General features: G+C 40.5%; 1 long non-coding RNA gene across 1 annotated transcript; it reads left to right on the top strand.

The window, feature by feature from the left end:
* The first annotated feature begins 8 nt into the window (after positions 1 to 8).
* On the top strand, positions 9 to 12,614 carry LOC145424120 (uncharacterized). Its single transcript, XR_013905088.1, has 15 exons — positions 9 to 120; positions 181 to 1,058; positions 1,119 to 1,996; positions 2,057 to 2,934; positions 2,995 to 3,872; positions 3,933 to 4,810; positions 4,871 to 5,748; positions 5,809 to 6,686; positions 6,747 to 7,624; positions 7,685 to 8,562; positions 8,623 to 9,500; positions 9,561 to 10,438; positions 10,499 to 11,376; positions 11,437 to 12,314; positions 12,375 to 12,614. It is a non-coding gene; the product is annotated as an uncharacterized LOC145424120 (long non-coding RNA).
* The last annotated feature ends 1,395 nt before the right edge of the window (positions 12,615 to 14,009 follow it).

The following is a 14,009-nucleotide window of genomic DNA, read 5'->3' as shown; positions in this document are numbered from 1 at the left end:
ATAAGAAAGAATAAAGAAAAGAACACAAGAGGAATAAAGAGAAATAATAAAGAACAGCAGAAAGGAAAAAAGAACAACAGAGATAAAAAGAGAAAGACAAAGAGAAATACAAAGAGAAAGGTAAAGAAAAACAAAGAATAAAGAACAAGTTTAAGGAAAAACAGAAATACAAAGAGAAAGGTAAAGAAAAACAAAGAATAAAGAACAAGTATAAGGAAAAACAGAAATACAAAGAGAAAGGTAAAGAAAAACAAAGAATAAAGAACAAGTATAAAGAAAAACAGAAATACAAAGAGAAAGGTAAAGAAAAACAGAAAGAACAAAGAACAACAGAAAAAGGGAGAGCTGAAGCAGAAAAAACTGAGAACAAGTAAAAACTAAGAAACAGAAAAAGTTAAGAAAAACAGAAATGAAAAACAGGAGTATAAAAGGCCCAGAGTGGCGAAATTGAACACAAGAGCGGGTGGGCCAGCCTGAAGAAGGCTAAATTAAGCCGAAACGTCGCGAATGGCCCAACCCCAGTGCACTACACCCGCTTAAGGGTAATTTTTTGAACAGGGGGCACCAACACCAGTCCCAATGATGGCCCGTGCACTCAGGTTCCGGCATAGCCGGGCCTGCTCATTTCCTAACACCTTACCAGCCAGTGCCTCATGGGATTGGTGGTGCCCCTGCCCATTGCCTCTCTCCCTAACTATGGGGAGCCCCCCACCCACTACCTTTTCCTAACCCTAACCCCTTTGCCCCCCTCCCCTTCCCCTTCTAGCCCTAACCTTAAGGGAGCCCTAAGAACCTAAATTAAGAGAAAAAAGACAAGAAAGGTCAGAAAAAAGACAGAGTACAAAAGGAAAGGATTTACAGGAAGGGGGTGCCATAAAAGAAAAATACAGTACAAAGGACGGGATGTCTAATGAGAAGGGGGTGCCATTTAAAGAAATATAAGAAAGAATAAAGAAAAGAACACAAGAGGAATAAAGAGAAATAATAAAGAACAGCAGAAAGGAAAAAAGAACAACAGAGATAAAAAGAGAAAGACAAAGAGAAATACAAAGAGAAAGGTAAAGAAAAACAAAGAATAAAGAACAAGTTTAAGGAAAAACAGAAATACAAAGAGAAAGGTAAAGAAAAACAAAGAATAAAGAACAAGTATAAGGAAAAACAGAAATACAAAGAGAAAGGTAAAGAAAAACAAAGAATAAAGAACAAGTATAAAGAAAAACAGAAATACAAAGAGAAAGGTAAAGAAAAACAGAAAGAACAAAGAACAACAGAAAAAGGGAGAGCTGAAGCAGAAAAAACTGAGAACAAGTAAAAACTAAGAAACAGAAAAAGTTAAGAAAAACAGAAATGAAAAACAGGAGTATAAAAGGCCCAGAGTGGCGAAATTGAACACAAGAGCGGGTGGGCCAGCCTGAAGAAGGCTAAATTAAGCCGAAACGTCGCGAATGGCCCAACCCCAGTGCACTACACCCGCTTAAGGGTAATTTTTTGAACAGGGGGCACCAACACCAGTCCCAATGATGGCCCGTGCACTCAGGTTCCGGCATAGCCGGGCCTGCTCATTTCCTAACACCTTACCAGCCAGTGCCTCATGGGATTGGTGGTGCCCCTGCCCATTGCCTCTCTCCCTAACTATGGGGAGCCCCCCACCCACTACCTTTTCCTAACCCTAACCCCTTTGCCCCCCTCCCCTTCCCCTTCTAGCCCTAACCTTAAGGGAGCCCTAAGAACCTAAATTAAGAGAAAAAAGACAAGAAAGGTCAGAAAAAAGACAGAGTACAAAAGGAAAGGATTTACAGGAAGGGGGTGCCATAAAAGAAAAATACAGTACAAAGGACGGGATGTCTAATGAGAAGGGGGTGCCATTTAAAGAAATATAAGAAAGAATAAAGAAAAGAACACAAGAGGAATAAAGAGAAATAATAAAGAACAGCAGAAAGGAAAAAAGAACAACAGAGATAAAAAGAGAAAGACAAAGAGAAATACAAAGAGAAAGGTAAAGAAAAACAAAGAATAAAGAACAAGTTTAAGGAAAAACAGAAATACAAAGAGAAAGGTAAAGAAAAACAAAGAATAAAGAACAAGTATAAGGAAAAACAGAAATACAAAGAGAAAGGTAAAGAAAAACAAAGAATAAAGAACAAGTATAAAGAAAAACAGAAATACAAAGAGAAAGGTAAAGAAAAACAGAAAGAACAAAGAACAACAGAAAAAGGGAGAGCTGAAGCAGAAAAAACTGAGAACAAGTAAAAACTAAGAAACAGAAAAAGTTAAGAAAAACAGAAATGAAAAACAGGAGTATAAAAGGCCCAGAGTGGCGAAATTGAACACAAGAGCGGGTGGGCCAGCCTGAAGAAGGCTAAATTAAGCCGAAACGTCGCGAATGGCCCAACCCCAGTGCACTACACCCGCTTAAGGGTAATTTTTTGAACAGGGGGCACCAACACCAGTCCCAATGATGGCCCGTGCACTCAGGTTCCGGCATAGCCGGGCCTGCTCATTTCCTAACACCTTACCAGCCAGTGCCTCATGGGATTGGTGGTGCCCCTGCCCATTGCCTCTCTCCCTAACTATGGGGAGCCCCCCACCCACTACCTTTTCCTAACCCTAACCCCTTTGCCCCCCTCCCCTTCCCCTTCTAGCCCTAACCTTAAGGGAGCCCTAAGAACCTAAATTAAGAGAAAAAAGACAAGAAAGGTCAGAAAAAAGACAGAGTACAAAAGGAAAGGATTTACAGGAAGGGGGTGCCATAAAAGAAAAATACAGTACAAAGGACGGGATGTCTAATGAGAAGGGGGTGCCATTTAAAGAAATATAAGAAAGAATAAAGAAAAGAACACAAGAGGAATAAAGAGAAATAATAAAGAACAGCAGAAAGGAAAAAAGAACAACAGAGATAAAAAGAGAAAGACAAAGAGAAATACAAAGAGAAAGGTAAAGAAAAACAAAGAATAAAGAACAAGTTTAAGGAAAAACAGAAATACAAAGAGAAAGGTAAAGAAAAACAAAGAATAAAGAACAAGTATAAGGAAAAACAGAAATACAAAGAGAAAGGTAAAGAAAAACAAAGAATAAAGAACAAGTATAAAGAAAAACAGAAATACAAAGAGAAAGGTAAAGAAAAACAGAAAGAACAAAGAACAACAGAAAAAGGGAGAGCTGAAGCAGAAAAAACTGAGAACAAGTAAAAACTAAGAAACAGAAAAAGTTAAGAAAAACAGAAATGAAAAACAGGAGTATAAAAGGCCCAGAGTGGCGAAATTGAACACAAGAGCGGGTGGGCCAGCCTGAAGAAGGCTAAATTAAGCCGAAACGTCGCGAATGGCCCAACCCCAGTGCACTACACCCGCTTAAGGGTAATTTTTTGAACAGGGGGCACCAACACCAGTCCCAATGATGGCCCGTGCACTCAGGTTCCGGCATAGCCGGGCCTGCTCATTTCCTAACACCTTACCAGCCAGTGCCTCATGGGATTGGTGGTGCCCCTGCCCATTGCCTCTCTCCCTAACTATGGGGAGCCCCCCACCCACTACCTTTTCCTAACCCTAACCCCTTTGCCCCCCTCCCCTTCCCCTTCTAGCCCTAACCTTAAGGGAGCCCTAAGAACCTAAATTAAGAGAAAAAAGACAAGAAAGGTCAGAAAAAAGACAGAGTACAAAAGGAAAGGATTTACAGGAAGGGGGTGCCATAAAAGAAAAATACAGTACAAAGGACGGGATGTCTAATGAGAAGGGGGTGCCATTTAAAGAAATATAAGAAAGAATAAAGAAAAGAACACAAGAGGAATAAAGAGAAATAATAAAGAACAGCAGAAAGGAAAAAAGAACAACAGAGATAAAAAGAGAAAGACAAAGAGAAATACAAAGAGAAAGGTAAAGAAAAACAAAGAATAAAGAACAAGTTTAAGGAAAAACAGAAATACAAAGAGAAAGGTAAAGAAAAACAAAGAATAAAGAACAAGTATAAGGAAAAACAGAAATACAAAGAGAAAGGTAAAGAAAAACAAAGAATAAAGAACAAGTATAAAGAAAAACAGAAATACAAAGAGAAAGGTAAAGAAAAACAGAAAGAACAAAGAACAACAGAAAAAGGGAGAGCTGAAGCAGAAAAAACTGAGAACAAGTAAAAACTAAGAAACAGAAAAAGTTAAGAAAAACAGAAATGAAAAACAGGAGTATAAAAGGCCCAGAGTGGCGAAATTGAACACAAGAGCGGGTGGGCCAGCCTGAAGAAGGCTAAATTAAGCCGAAACGTCGCGAATGGCCCAACCCCAGTGCACTACACCCGCTTAAGGGTAATTTTTTGAACAGGGGGCACCAACACCAGTCCCAATGATGGCCCGTGCACTCAGGTTCCGGCATAGCCGGGCCTGCTCATTTCCTAACACCTTACCAGCCAGTGCCTCATGGGATTGGTGGTGCCCCTGCCCATTGCCTCTCTCCCTAACTATGGGGAGCCCCCCACCCACTACCTTTTCCTAACCCTAACCCCTTTGCCCCCCTCCCCTTCCCCTTCTAGCCCTAACCTTAAGGGAGCCCTAAGAACCTAAATTAAGAGAAAAAAGACAAGAAAGGTCAGAAAAAAGACAGAGTACAAAAGGAAAGGATTTACAGGAAGGGGGTGCCATAAAAGAAAAATACAGTACAAAGGACGGGATGTCTAATGAGAAGGGGGTGCCATTTAAAGAAATATAAGAAAGAATAAAGAAAAGAACACAAGAGGAATAAAGAGAAATAATAAAGAACAGCAGAAAGGAAAAAAGAACAACAGAGATAAAAAGAGAAAGACAAAGAGAAATACAAAGAGAAAGGTAAAGAAAAACAAAGAATAAAGAACAAGTTTAAGGAAAAACAGAAATACAAAGAGAAAGGTAAAGAAAAACAAAGAATAAAGAACAAGTATAAGGAAAAACAGAAATACAAAGAGAAAGGTAAAGAAAAACAAAGAATAAAGAACAAGTATAAAGAAAAACAGAAATACAAAGAGAAAGGTAAAGAAAAACAGAAAGAACAAAGAACAACAGAAAAAGGGAGAGCTGAAGCAGAAAAAACTGAGAACAAGTAAAAACTAAGAAACAGAAAAAGTTAAGAAAAACAGAAATGAAAAACAGGAGTATAAAAGGCCCAGAGTGGCGAAATTGAACACAAGAGCGGGTGGGCCAGCCTGAAGAAGGCTAAATTAAGCCGAAACGTCGCGAATGGCCCAACCCCAGTGCACTACACCCGCTTAAGGGTAATTTTTTGAACAGGGGGCACCAACACCAGTCCCAATGATGGCCCGTGCACTCAGGTTCCGGCATAGCCGGGCCTGCTCATTTCCTAACACCTTACCAGCCAGTGCCTCATGGGATTGGTGGTGCCCCTGCCCATTGCCTCTCTCCCTAACTATGGGGAGCCCCCCACCCACTACCTTTTCCTAACCCTAACCCCTTTGCCCCCCTCCCCTTCCCCTTCTAGCCCTAACCTTAAGGGAGCCCTAAGAACCTAAATTAAGAGAAAAAAGACAAGAAAGGTCAGAAAAAAGACAGAGTACAAAAGGAAAGGATTTACAGGAAGGGGGTGCCATAAAAGAAAAATACAGTACAAAGGACGGGATGTCTAATGAGAAGGGGGTGCCATTTAAAGAAATATAAGAAAGAATAAAGAAAAGAACACAAGAGGAATAAAGAGAAATAATAAAGAACAGCAGAAAGGAAAAAAGAACAACAGAGATAAAAAGAGAAAGACAAAGAGAAATACAAAGAGAAAGGTAAAGAAAAACAAAGAATAAAGAACAAGTTTAAGGAAAAACAGAAATACAAAGAGAAAGGTAAAGAAAAACAAAGAATAAAGAACAAGTATAAGGAAAAACAGAAATACAAAGAGAAAGGTAAAGAAAAACAAAGAATAAAGAACAAGTATAAAGAAAAACAGAAATACAAAGAGAAAGGTAAAGAAAAACAGAAAGAACAAAGAACAACAGAAAAAGGGAGAGCTGAAGCAGAAAAAACTGAGAACAAGTAAAAACTAAGAAACAGAAAAAGTTAAGAAAAACAGAAATGAAAAACAGGAGTATAAAAGGCCCAGAGTGGCGAAATTGAACACAAGAGCGGGTGGGCCAGCCTGAAGAAGGCTAAATTAAGCCGAAACGTCGCGAATGGCCCAACCCCAGTGCACTACACCCGCTTAAGGGTAATTTTTTGAACAGGGGGCACCAACACCAGTCCCAATGATGGCCCGTGCACTCAGGTTCCGGCATAGCCGGGCCTGCTCATTTCCTAACACCTTACCAGCCAGTGCCTCATGGGATTGGTGGTGCCCCTGCCCATTGCCTCTCTCCCTAACTATGGGGAGCCCCCCACCCACTACCTTTTCCTAACCCTAACCCCTTTGCCCCCCTCCCCTTCCCCTTCTAGCCCTAACCTTAAGGGAGCCCTAAGAACCTAAATTAAGAGAAAAAAGACAAGAAAGGTCAGAAAAAAGACAGAGTACAAAAGGAAAGGATTTACAGGAAGGGGGTGCCATAAAAGAAAAATACAGTACAAAGGACGGGATGTCTAATGAGAAGGGGGTGCCATTTAAAGAAATATAAGAAAGAATAAAGAAAAGAACACAAGAGGAATAAAGAGAAATAATAAAGAACAGCAGAAAGGAAAAAAGAACAACAGAGATAAAAAGAGAAAGACAAAGAGAAATACAAAGAGAAAGGTAAAGAAAAACAAAGAATAAAGAACAAGTTTAAGGAAAAACAGAAATACAAAGAGAAAGGTAAAGAAAAACAAAGAATAAAGAACAAGTATAAGGAAAAACAGAAATACAAAGAGAAAGGTAAAGAAAAACAAAGAATAAAGAACAAGTATAAAGAAAAACAGAAATACAAAGAGAAAGGTAAAGAAAAACAGAAAGAACAAAGAACAACAGAAAAAGGGAGAGCTGAAGCAGAAAAAACTGAGAACAAGTAAAAACTAAGAAACAGAAAAAGTTAAGAAAAACAGAAATGAAAAACAGGAGTATAAAAGGCCCAGAGTGGCGAAATTGAACACAAGAGCGGGTGGGCCAGCCTGAAGAAGGCTAAATTAAGCCGAAACGTCGCGAATGGCCCAACCCCAGTGCACTACACCCGCTTAAGGGTAATTTTTTGAACAGGGGGCACCAACACCAGTCCCAATGATGGCCCGTGCACTCAGGTTCCGGCATAGCCGGGCCTGCTCATTTCCTAACACCTTACCAGCCAGTGCCTCATGGGATTGGTGGTGCCCCTGCCCATTGCCTCTCTCCCTAACTATGGGGAGCCCCCCACCCACTACCTTTTCCTAACCCTAACCCCTTTGCCCCCCTCCCCTTCCCCTTCTAGCCCTAACCTTAAGGGAGCCCTAAGAACCTAAATTAAGAGAAAAAAGACAAGAAAGGTCAGAAAAAAGACAGAGTACAAAAGGAAAGGATTTACAGGAAGGGGGTGCCATAAAAGAAAAATACAGTACAAAGGACGGGATGTCTAATGAGAAGGGGGTGCCATTTAAAGAAATATAAGAAAGAATAAAGAAAAGAACACAAGAGGAATAAAGAGAAATAATAAAGAACAGCAGAAAGGAAAAAAGAACAACAGAGATAAAAAGAGAAAGACAAAGAGAAATACAAAGAGAAAGGTAAAGAAAAACAAAGAATAAAGAACAAGTTTAAGGAAAAACAGAAATACAAAGAGAAAGGTAAAGAAAAACAAAGAATAAAGAACAAGTATAAGGAAAAACAGAAATACAAAGAGAAAGGTAAAGAAAAACAAAGAATAAAGAACAAGTATAAAGAAAAACAGAAATACAAAGAGAAAGGTAAAGAAAAACAGAAAGAACAAAGAACAACAGAAAAAGGGAGAGCTGAAGCAGAAAAAACTGAGAACAAGTAAAAACTAAGAAACAGAAAAAGTTAAGAAAAACAGAAATGAAAAACAGGAGTATAAAAGGCCCAGAGTGGCGAAATTGAACACAAGAGCGGGTGGGCCAGCCTGAAGAAGGCTAAATTAAGCCGAAACGTCGCGAATGGCCCAACCCCAGTGCACTACACCCGCTTAAGGGTAATTTTTTGAACAGGGGGCACCAACACCAGTCCCAATGATGGCCCGTGCACTCAGGTTCCGGCATAGCCGGGCCTGCTCATTTCCTAACACCTTACCAGCCAGTGCCTCATGGGATTGGTGGTGCCCCTGCCCATTGCCTCTCTCCCTAACTATGGGGAGCCCCCCACCCACTACCTTTTCCTAACCCTAACCCCTTTGCCCCCCTCCCCTTCCCCTTCTAGCCCTAACCTTAAGGGAGCCCTAAGAACCTAAATTAAGAGAAAAAAGACAAGAAAGGTCAGAAAAAAGACAGAGTACAAAAGGAAAGGATTTACAGGAAGGGGGTGCCATAAAAGAAAAATACAGTACAAAGGACGGGATGTCTAATGAGAAGGGGGTGCCATTTAAAGAAATATAAGAAAGAATAAAGAAAAGAACACAAGAGGAATAAAGAGAAATAATAAAGAACAGCAGAAAGGAAAAAAGAACAACAGAGATAAAAAGAGAAAGACAAAGAGAAATACAAAGAGAAAGGTAAAGAAAAACAAAGAATAAAGAACAAGTTTAAGGAAAAACAGAAATACAAAGAGAAAGGTAAAGAAAAACAAAGAATAAAGAACAAGTATAAGGAAAAACAGAAATACAAAGAGAAAGGTAAAGAAAAACAAAGAATAAAGAACAAGTATAAAGAAAAACAGAAATACAAAGAGAAAGGTAAAGAAAAACAGAAAGAACAAAGAACAACAGAAAAAGGGAGAGCTGAAGCAGAAAAAACTGAGAACAAGTAAAAACTAAGAAACAGAAAAAGTTAAGAAAAACAGAAATGAAAAACAGGAGTATAAAAGGCCCAGAGTGGCGAAATTGAACACAAGAGCGGGTGGGCCAGCCTGAAGAAGGCTAAATTAAGCCGAAACGTCGCGAATGGCCCAACCCCAGTGCACTACACCCGCTTAAGGGTAATTTTTTGAACAGGGGGCACCAACACCAGTCCCAATGATGGCCCGTGCACTCAGGTTCCGGCATAGCCGGGCCTGCTCATTTCCTAACACCTTACCAGCCAGTGCCTCATGGGATTGGTGGTGCCCCTGCCCATTGCCTCTCTCCCTAACTATGGGGAGCCCCCCACCCACTACCTTTTCCTAACCCTAACCCCTTTGCCCCCCTCCCCTTCCCCTTCTAGCCCTAACCTTAAGGGAGCCCTAAGAACCTAAATTAAGAGAAAAAAGACAAGAAAGGTCAGAAAAAAGACAGAGTACAAAAGGAAAGGATTTACAGGAAGGGGGTGCCATAAAAGAAAAATACAGTACAAAGGACGGGATGTCTAATGAGAAGGGGGTGCCATTTAAAGAAATATAAGAAAGAATAAAGAAAAGAACACAAGAGGAATAAAGAGAAATAATAAAGAACAGCAGAAAGGAAAAAAGAACAACAGAGATAAAAAGAGAAAGACAAAGAGAAATACAAAGAGAAAGGTAAAGAAAAACAAAGAATAAAGAACAAGTTTAAGGAAAAACAGAAATACAAAGAGAAAGGTAAAGAAAAACAAAGAATAAAGAACAAGTATAAGGAAAAACAGAAATACAAAGAGAAAGGTAAAGAAAAACAAAGAATAAAGAACAAGTATAAAGAAAAACAGAAATACAAAGAGAAAGGTAAAGAAAAACAGAAAGAACAAAGAACAACAGAAAAAGGGAGAGCTGAAGCAGAAAAAACTGAGAACAAGTAAAAACTAAGAAACAGAAAAAGTTAAGAAAAACAGAAATGAAAAACAGGAGTATAAAAGGCCCAGAGTGGCGAAATTGAACACAAGAGCGGGTGGGCCAGCCTGAAGAAGGCTAAATTAAGCCGAAACGTCGCGAATGGCCCAACCCCAGTGCACTACACCCGCTTAAGGGTAATTTTTTGAACAGGGGGCACCAACACCAGTCCCAATGATGGCCCGTGCACTCAGGTTCCGGCATAGCCGGGCCTGCTCATTTCCTAACACCTTACCAGCCAGTGCCTCATGGGATTGGTGGTGCCCCTGCCCATTGCCTCTCTCCCTAACTATGGGGAGCCCCCCACCCACTACCTTTTCCTAACCCTAACCCCTTTGCCCCCCTCCCCTTCCCCTTCTAGCCCTAACCTTAAGGGAGCCCTAAGAACCTAAATTAAGAGAAAAAAGACAAGAAAGGTCAGAAAAAAGACAGAGTACAAAAGGAAAGGATTTACAGGAAGGGGGTGCCATAAAAGAAAAATACAGTACAAAGGACGGGATGTCTAATGAGAAGGGGGTGCCATTTAAAGAAATATAAGAAAGAATAAAGAAAAGAACACAAGAGGAATAAAGAGAAATAATAAAGAACAGCAGAAAGGAAAAAAGAACAACAGAGATAAAAAGAGAAAGACAAAGAGAAATACAAAGAGAAAGGTAAAGAAAAACAAAGAATAAAGAACAAGTTTAAGGAAAAACAGAAATACAAAGAGAAAGGTAAAGAAAAACAAAGAATAAAGAACAAGTATAAGGAAAAACAGAAATACAAAGAGAAAGGTAAAGAAAAACAAAGAATAAAGAACAAGTATAAAGAAAAACAGAAATACAAAGAGAAAGGTAAAGAAAAACAGAAAGAACAAAGAACAACAGAAAAAGGGAGAGCTGAAGCAGAAAAAACTGAGAACAAGTAAAAACTAAGAAACAGAAAAAGTTAAGAAAAACAGAAATGAAAAACAGGAGTATAAAAGGCCCAGAGTGGCGAAATTGAACACAAGAGCGGGTGGGCCAGCCTGAAGAAGGCTAAATTAAGCCGAAACGTCGCGAATGGCCCAACCCCAGTGCACTACACCCGCTTAAGGGTAATTTTTTGAACAGGGGGCACCAACACCAGTCCCAATGATGGCCCGTGCACTCAGGTTCCGGCATAGCCGGGCCTGCTCATTTCCTAACACCTTACCAGCCAGTGCCTCATGGGATTGGTGGTGCCCCTGCCCATTGCCTCTCTCCCTAACTATGGGGAGCCCCCCACCCACTACCTTTTCCTAACCCTAACCCCTTTGCCCCCCTCCCCTTCCCCTTCTAGCCCTAACCTTAAGGGAGCCCTAAGAACCTAAATTAAGAGAAAAAAGACAAGAAAGGTCAGAAAAAAGACAGAGTACAAAAGGAAAGGATTTACAGGAAGGGGGTGCCATAAAAGAAAAATACAGTACAAAGGACGGGATGTCTAATGAGAAGGGGGTGCCATTTAAAGAAATATAAGAAAGAATAAAGAAAAGAACACAAGAGGAATAAAGAGAAATAATAAAGAACAGCAGAAAGGAAAAAAGAACAACAGAGATAAAAAGAGAAAGACAAAGAGAAATACAAAGAGAAAGGTAAAGAAAAACAAAGAATAAAGAACAAGTTTAAGGAAAAACAGAAATACAAAGAGAAAGGTAAAGAAAAACAAAGAATAAAGAACAAGTATAAGGAAAAACAGAAATACAAAGAGAAAGGTAAAGAAAAACAAAGAATAAAGAACAAGTATAAAGAAAAACAGAAATACAAAGAGAAAGGTAAAGAAAAACAGAAAGAACAAAGAACAACAGAAAAAGGGAGAGCTGAAGCAGAAAAAACTGAGAACAAGTAAAAACTAAGAAACAGAAAAAGTTAAGAAAAACAGAAATGAAAAACAGGAGTATAAAAGGCCCAGAGTGGCGAAATTGAACACAAGAGCGGGTGGGCCAGCCTGAAGAAGGCTAAATTAAGCCGAAACGTCGCGAATGGCCCAACCCCAGTGCACTACACCCGCTTAAGGGTAATTTTTTGAACAGGGGGCACCAACACCAGTCCCAATGATGGCCCGTGCACTCAGGTTCCGGCATAGCCGGGCCTGCTCATTTCCTAACACCTTACCAGCCAGTGCCTCATGGGATTGGTGGTGCCCCTGCCCATTGCCTCTCTCCCTAACTATGGGGAGCCCCCCACCCACTACCTTTTCCTAACCCTAACCCCTTTGCCCCCCTCCCCTTCCCCTTCTAGCCCTAACCTTAAGGGAGCCCTAAGAACCTAAATTAAGAGAAAAAAGACAAGAAAGGTCAGAAAAAAGACAGAGTACAAAAGGAAAGGATTTACAGGAAGGGGGTGCCATAAAAGAAAAATACAGTACAAAGGACGGGATGTCTAATGAGAAGGGGGTGCCATTTAAAGAAATATAAGAAAGAATAAAGAAAAGAACACAAGAGGAATAAAGAGAAATAATAAAGAACAGCAGAAAGGAAAAAAGAACAACAGAGATAAAAAGAGAAAGACAAAGAGAAATACAAAGAGAAAGGTAAAGAAAAACAAAGAATAAAGAACAAGTTTAAGGAAAAACAGAAATACAAAGAGAAAGGTAAAGAAAAACAAAGAATAAAGAACAAGTATAAGGAAAAACAGAAATACAAAGAGAAAGGTAAAGAAAAACAAAGAATAAAGAACAAGTATAAAGAAAAACAGAAATACAAAGAGAAAGGTAAAGAAAAACAGAAAGAACAAAGAACAACAGAAAAAGGGAGAGCTGAAGCAGAAAAAACTGAGAACAAGTAAAAACTAAGAAACAGAAAAAGTTAAGAAAAACAGAAATGAAAAACAGGAGTATAAAAGGCCCAGAGTGGCGAAATTGAACACAAGAGCGGGTGGGCCAGCCTGAAGAAGGCTAAATTAAGCCGAAACGTCGCGAATGGCCCAACCCCAGTGCACTACACCCGCTTAAGGGTAATTTTTTGAACAGGGGGCACCAACACCAGTCCCAATGATGGCCCGTGCACTCAGGTTCCGGCATAGCCGGGCCTGCTCATTTCCTAACACCTAACCCTCTCCACTAGGGGGTACAATTGGTCTTTCCTAAGGGGATGCTTCAAATCATTTTTGCTGACAAAACCAATTGATGTCTCCCCTTTACTTCCAGTGGTCATCACATATGCCCCCTGCACCTGCAAATTAGTCAGGGCTATTAAGGACAATTTCCAGAACCTGTCTCGGGATGTCCAGACACTCCATAATCACAGAGTGATTGCTGCCTTCAGGAGGCATAAAAATCTGGGTGATCTCCTCATTAGAGCCCAAATCACACCTCTCTCTGCGCCTAGACAGAGACATCAAGGACAATTTTTCCAACATCACAGATTGGTCCGCAGCCATTCCAATGGCCAGGTTTTTCTATCTTTGTGCAAAGGGACCCCGAGGTCAAAAAATTGTGTATATTTGATTACGTGTAGGAGATGTGGGATCCAGTATGTGGGAGAAACGGGTAACACACTGCTCACCAGATTCACTCAACACAGGTACAATATCACACGAAAAAAGAACATTCACACCCACCTGGTCAAACACTTTTTATTGCATGGCTGGGATTCTGTCACAGCGACGGTCATTCAGATCAATTCAAGGTGGGCAACACAACAGAGATGGAGAGCTGAGAGGATGTGGATTGCTAAACTGAATACAGTTTATCCACATGGCCTCAATGAAAAGGGTTTTAGGAGGTATTAATCCAACACCATGTATATAGTTAATATTTCATTTTTGTTATGTGTGAATTTATGGATATTTTGTCACTGTACTTGGGACCTCGGCTTCTTTCATGTCTCACAGGGGAACATCCTGGCCCTGAAACTGACCCTGACCCTAACCTCAGTGACCTCTATAATAATTTGACCTCCTGCCCTAAACCTAACCACTTGCCACTCTGATTGGACACGAGAGTTGGTCATCCCCCACCCATTGAGTGGACCCTAAGCCTAACCTCCACACCCCTTCTCCCCCCACCCCTCTAACTGCATCTATTACATTCCATTTGGAACTCCACTGGGGGGGTCCTGGACGCCTGAGATGGGAGCAGGTATGGTCTGTGCATTGGAGCACGGCCCCCTTCGGGGACCGTGCTCCCAACTTTGATTTCCCCTAACCGGCCTGTGCCGCCTGACTACCCGCTTGGGTTATTCTGGGGCCCCTCACTGTGATGCTCTGTTGATTCCACTTATGGTAT

The sequence above is a fragment of the Astatotilapia calliptera genome, chromosome 23, assembly GCF_964374335.1.
Source record: "Astatotilapia calliptera chromosome 23, fAstCal68.1, whole genome shotgun sequence".
In the NCBI taxonomy this organism is placed as follows: domain Eukaryota; kingdom Metazoa; phylum Chordata; class Actinopteri; order Cichliformes; family Cichlidae; genus Astatotilapia; species Astatotilapia calliptera.
The sequence above is the reverse complement of the archived record's forward strand: the minus strand, read 5'-3'. Positions and strand labels throughout refer to the sequence as shown.